The sequence below is a fragment of the Mastomys coucha genome, unplaced genomic scaffold, assembly GCF_008632895.1.
Source record: "Mastomys coucha isolate ucsf_1 unplaced genomic scaffold, UCSF_Mcou_1 pScaffold7, whole genome shotgun sequence".
Classification (NCBI taxonomy): Eukaryota; Metazoa; Chordata; class Mammalia; order Rodentia; family Muridae; genus Mastomys; species Mastomys coucha.
Genome location: NW_022196913.1, coordinates 58,338,705 through 58,344,139, shown reverse-complemented (window position 1 = coordinate 58,344,139; position 5,435 = coordinate 58,338,705). Strand labels below are relative to the sequence as shown.

Here is a 5,435-nt window from a genome sequence, read left to right as displayed (position 1 = left end):
CCAACACACACACGGACCTTGCAGAGGGAACACTCCACGGCAGCATCAACCTGATCACATTGCTCGGCATGTGACTCTCTTCTCCGTGTTAGCCTCCGCTGTGGGATGTCCATCACAGCCAAGGAGCCACATTCAGTTTAGCTTCACGAACATAGAGAAACTGGTCTTCAAATAACATTTAGGGTTAAAAAAAAATTTGTTAATTAAATGGCAGTTGTAACCAGGAGATGAGAATTAATTAAGGGAAAGTCATACAAGTATAAATAGGTTTAAATCACAAAATAGTCTTACTCTCAACTTAATTGCTTATGTAATTAGAGTTAATTGCAGAGTAGAGGCTTGGTAATGTAATAAAAGTTCTTTTCAAAAACATAGCGATTAGCCCAGTTCCCTCTACCCCCTACCTTTCCTCACAATCCTGCCAGAGCCTGTGGGAAGTCTGATTGACCCAGTGTGGAGTCGGAGAGGCATGTGACCCATTTCTACAGCCCAGTTCCTTGTTCCCTCCCTCTCTCTAGGCTCCTGCCAAGAAATACAGGAAGTGATTGACCCAGAGTAAAGCAGATATAGACAACCCATTTTCCTATCCCCTTGCGGTTTCTGCAATCCTGCCAGGACCTGCAGACATTGACTGTACCAGTGTGAAGTGTGAGATACACAACCTGTCATCCTATCTGCCTTTGTCTCCTGCTGGGACCAGAGGGAACTCTGATTCAGTGTGAAATCAGAGGTATACGTCCAGGTTCCCAGCATCTTCATCCATCTCCATGTTCCCGTCTGTACCCATAGGAACACTGACTGTCCCAGAGTGAAGTCAGAGTTCTGATCCCTAGCCACGGTCTCCAGGCTCCTGCCAGGACACATGTGACAACTACTGACCCTATATGAAGTCAGACTCATGATACACGGTCCTATTCCCACTCCGGTTTCTAGGCTCCTTCTAGGGATCATGGGGATTCAAAATTACCAGAGATCTACAACCTGGTGCCCTATCCCCTCAACCCATTTCTAGGAATTTCTACTCACAGGAATTTCTACCAATCCAATGTAATTTTCTTTATATTCTGACTTACAATGTCTCTGCTCCTCATGCATGGAGATTATATCCACACGTAATGCTTCCCCCACTCAGGGTTCAGTAGCCTGTGTTTCTGTTCACTCAGCACTGAGCTTTTATATAATGCATGACTTTAGCCTCTCATTCCAACCCATTTTCTTTAAAAACTGCCTTTCATTTTCAAGACATAGAGGCAGGTGGCACACTGTGTAAACCGTGAAAGGAAGGATGAAAATATCTGCACATTTTGTACAGTCTCCAAATATCCCAACATAAATATTTACTAGAGGCCGGTCCAGCTTCCCAGTTCAAGGGGACAGAAGGTGAGTCTTATGCTACATAGGAACAATCAGAATCTGTCTGTCTATGTGTGGGAGGTGATGGCTGTTGGTAGGATGTTCACCTTCGAGTGCCTCAAGTTCAAGCTTGACTGTTCTTTTATGAAGCAAAGGGAAGTCAGGGTTGAGGTAAGACTCTCCTCTGATTAGTTATTGTAACCATATTATGCCTCAACAACTCGATACCCGCTGTTGTCTGGGCTAGGACTGTGCCTTCTCTCCCTGCCCACTTTGAAATCGTTTATGCACCACTTAAGAGAGAGGGGGGCATTGGGATCTGGAGAGATGACTCAGCAGTTAAGGGCACTGGCTACTCTTGCAGAGGACTCAAGTTCAATTCCCGGCACCCAAAGGTGCCTGGAACTCTTGTTCCAAGAGATCTGACAAACTCTTCTCATCTTCTCGGGCCCCAGGTATACACATGACACACATACATACATACAGGCAAAACACTCAACAAGATAGGTAAATCTACTTTTAAGATAAACACGTGTTAAAAAGGCCTTACCTGGGATACATTGTCTCAACCACTCCACACCCAGCAACACTATCATCATCTGCATCATCGTCATCATCACCACCACCACCACCACCATCATCATCATCACTACCATCACCACAATCACCACCATATTCCTCAACATTACCAAGCCATTACCACCACTACCATCATTTTTATTTCTTATATTGATTGAGAATTTAATATATCTTTGAGCATTGCTTAAGCACTGGCACTCAATGGTCACGACAATCCTATATGGAAACTGAAGCAAGCTAAATGAGGTGACAAAGCTTGGTGTCACATGGCTCTTTGACATAGATAGCCCGGCAAGTCCATAAGAGTGCTCCAAGGAGTGTAGTGTGGCTTCTCCCATTCCTCTGCACTCTTCCACCCGATCCTGATCTTCTTAGGAGCCAGTGCTCTGCCCATTTGTCCCTGGGTAGCTTGGCTCTGCAGCAGTCCAATGGAGAGTGCCTGCAAGCGAGTGTCTTTAAATACTTGCTTACGTGAAAGGGTGAATGCATATGAACTGGGACAGAGCAGTCCCGAATAAAGTGCGCACACATCCAGTGAGTCCTTGGGATCTGTTAAAAGCAAATAAACAGCATGAAGACCTTCTAGACGTGACTCTTCATTCTTACCCCTCATTGCTGACCTAATTTCAACATCTCTCTGGCCATCCCACCAGGAACAACATCTGATGGAGTCCACAGAAAGAAATAGCCCCTAGAATCAACTCTAGGAAAGCCAAGGCACCCTTGGCCTCCTGGCCAAGGTACTACTGATAAGCCTAAGACTTGGTGCATCCTAGCTGACCCCAGCAAAAATGAACCCACATCCCTTCACCCTTTATTCCCAAGGGCTTGGCCCAGGCCAGTGGCCGAGAGTCCTGTAAGTACCAGCATCTACACTTCTGAGTGTGGCTTTCCATGAATTAAATTACATTCTCTATGGTCAGAATGTTCTCCCAACCTTATAGCTGAGAAGCTCAAAAGAGGTGACTTGTGTAACCACGTGTGTGTCCAGGAAGGGGAGGGATCGGACTCTGACACAAGCTTTCTTGATTGCCAGACATGTTTTTTTTTTTTTTTAACCCATATGAGTCCTCCTTTCTTCCTTTAGAATTTTTGGACTTTCATACTCTCTTTATCTCTCATGGGTCTCTGGGGTTTTCTAATGCCCTGGGAACACCATTTATATAGGACACATCTCCAGGGAGTAGACACTCCATCTGCCTCACACTGACTGCAGATTATGCCCAAATCTGCCTGATCTTTACTATTAGACTCTAAGATGAGTAAAATCTGTGTCTGCCACTTCATCTCTCTGTGCTGTGCCATAAACACAGACTCTTTGCATCCATCCATCCATCCATCCACCCACCCACCCATCCATCCACCCACCCATCCATCCATCATCCATCCATCCATCCATCCACCCACCCATCCATCCACCCATCCATCCCAGTGGTCTCCATATCCAGTCCTGGAAGCTGTACAAGTCCCCTGATCCTCCATACCTATCCAGCCCTAGTGATTTGAACCAAAGCAACTCCATCAGAGACTCCCAACCCCTGCAACCCCTTGGAGAGGCTAATAGAAGAATCCCTGCCCATGTGTTTACCTTCCCCTGAAAAACTTACAAGAAGGTCTTTTGCAGTTTATATCTTTTGCCCTCTGAAGTAAATGGGAATGGATGGGCTCACTGAGCAGAAAATGCCAGGAGGCTTGTAGAGCTCAGAATGTCCAACACAGGCCTTCTTTGAGGGGACTGGACAAGCAGGCAATGCCAGGAGGAAACTGTTGCTCCATGGCTGCTCACGGTGGCTCAGATGCTTCCAAGGGACTACTGAGTGTGTGAATCAAGACAGAACAATGGCTCAAGATATCAGACCGACACTGCATCACCCTGATCTCTGCTCTGTTGCTCACTGAGTCTGTGGTCCTCGCTCACCAAACAGTAACTGTGTGCTCAGTATAATGTTAGGTGCTGAAGATTCATGATGAGTAATACTTCCTGGCACTTACAGTCTAGTGAACGGGAGGCTGGTTACAGCTAAGTCAACAAACACAGGTACAATTATAGATCGGGAAAGTGTCACAGTGCCAGTTCAGATGAGAACAGGGTTTGTGGCTCGTGCTTGCTCCTCTATGCATGCCTTCCTTCACTTGGGATGGGATTCCTGGGATCCTCTATGCATGTCTTCCATCATTTGGGATGGGATTTCTGGGATCCTCTATGCATATCTTCCTTCACTTGGGATGGGATTTCTGGGATCCTCTATGCATGTCTTCCATCATTTGGGATGGGATTTCTGAGATCCTCTACGCATGCCTTCCTTCACTCAGGATAGGATCTCTGAGGCTTTCCCATTAGCCCCGGGTAGCACTAGTCCATTTCTTCTCATTGCTGCATGATGTTCATTGTATCATAGTTGGAAGTTCCGAACCATCTGCCAGTCACAGCTTAGCTTCTTCTATAAAAGAAGCAACAATTGTAAAACCAAGTCTGGGCCAGTTCACTCATTGAACATAATGTTTTCATCTGTTTTTTAATCTTAATTTTAATATATACTTAATAACTGTACAAGTGTATGGCATTCAGCCCATGGTTTCAATACATATTTAATGATCAAGTTAGGGAATCTAGCATATCCATAACCTCTAACATTTATAATTTCTTTGGGATAATAGCATTCACAGTCCTATTTTGTAGTGATTTTGAAATCCGCATTACCAATTAAAGGGCTCTTGCAGGCATGAGTATGGCATACATGGCTCTGGCAGGCCCCCATTCCCTCTACCTTGGTAAACATTATTAGATTACATTCCTAAAGCTAGACACCAAAGTCTGTTCCCTTATTTGGCCACTTCCCTTCTGAGGCTGACTATCAACATCCACCTGGCAAAGTGTTGAAGTCCAGCGACCAAAAGCCTCCTTTTGGCTCCATATAACTATGATATAACATGCCGGCTACCAGAGTTAACATGCCCAGTCAAAAGTAACCAATTTATGATGAACTGGGGTTTCCTCCCTTTTCTTTTATATATTTGCATTTGCCTGTGGGCCACATCTGTCTCCCTTCTCTCTAGAGACAGTCCTTTGTCCCGCCAGGACAAATATCCCTCCCTCTACCACCTTTCCCCTCCTGTCTTGGCTCTGACTAGTTCTGACACAACCAAGATCACAGGAAGGACATGCTCCAGTCAGATTTAGCAAGGGCAGGTAGCATTAGAGATAACCAGATGGTGGGGGCAAGCTGGCTATCTCCCGGCACCTGCCGCTCATCCCACTCTCTACTCCCACAGCGCCAGCCCTCCTACTTCCTTCTGCGTGGCTTCCTTTGTCCATACCTAGCTTATTTCATGTGATAGGACGTGTTCATGCAAACATTCATCTAATGTTCCCAGAATGTCAACATCTCCCTAGTTTGCCTAGAATCAAACTCAAATTCCTGCTTTGGCTTCTAGTGCCCTTTCTGTGGTTTAGGTTCAGCCTACCTTATCTGATCTCAGCCCCTCCCCATTAAGTACTCTCC

General features: G+C 45.6%; 1 long non-coding RNA gene across 1 annotated transcript in view; it reads right to left on the bottom strand.

Annotated features, from left to right (window-relative positions):
- Positions 1 to 2,049: 2,049 nt before the first annotated feature.
- The window catches only part of LOC116082182, a 17,639-nt gene continuing 14,253 nt past the window's right edge, over positions 2,050 to 5,435 (bottom strand). The window contains exons 2-3 of the long non-coding RNA XR_004115200.1: positions 3,540 to 4,373; positions 2,050 to 2,481 (exon numbers count right to left, since the gene is read on the bottom strand). This is a non-coding gene — a long non-coding RNA (uncharacterized LOC116082182). The remainder of the gene's footprint in view (positions 2,482 to 3,539; positions 4,374 to 5,435) is intronic.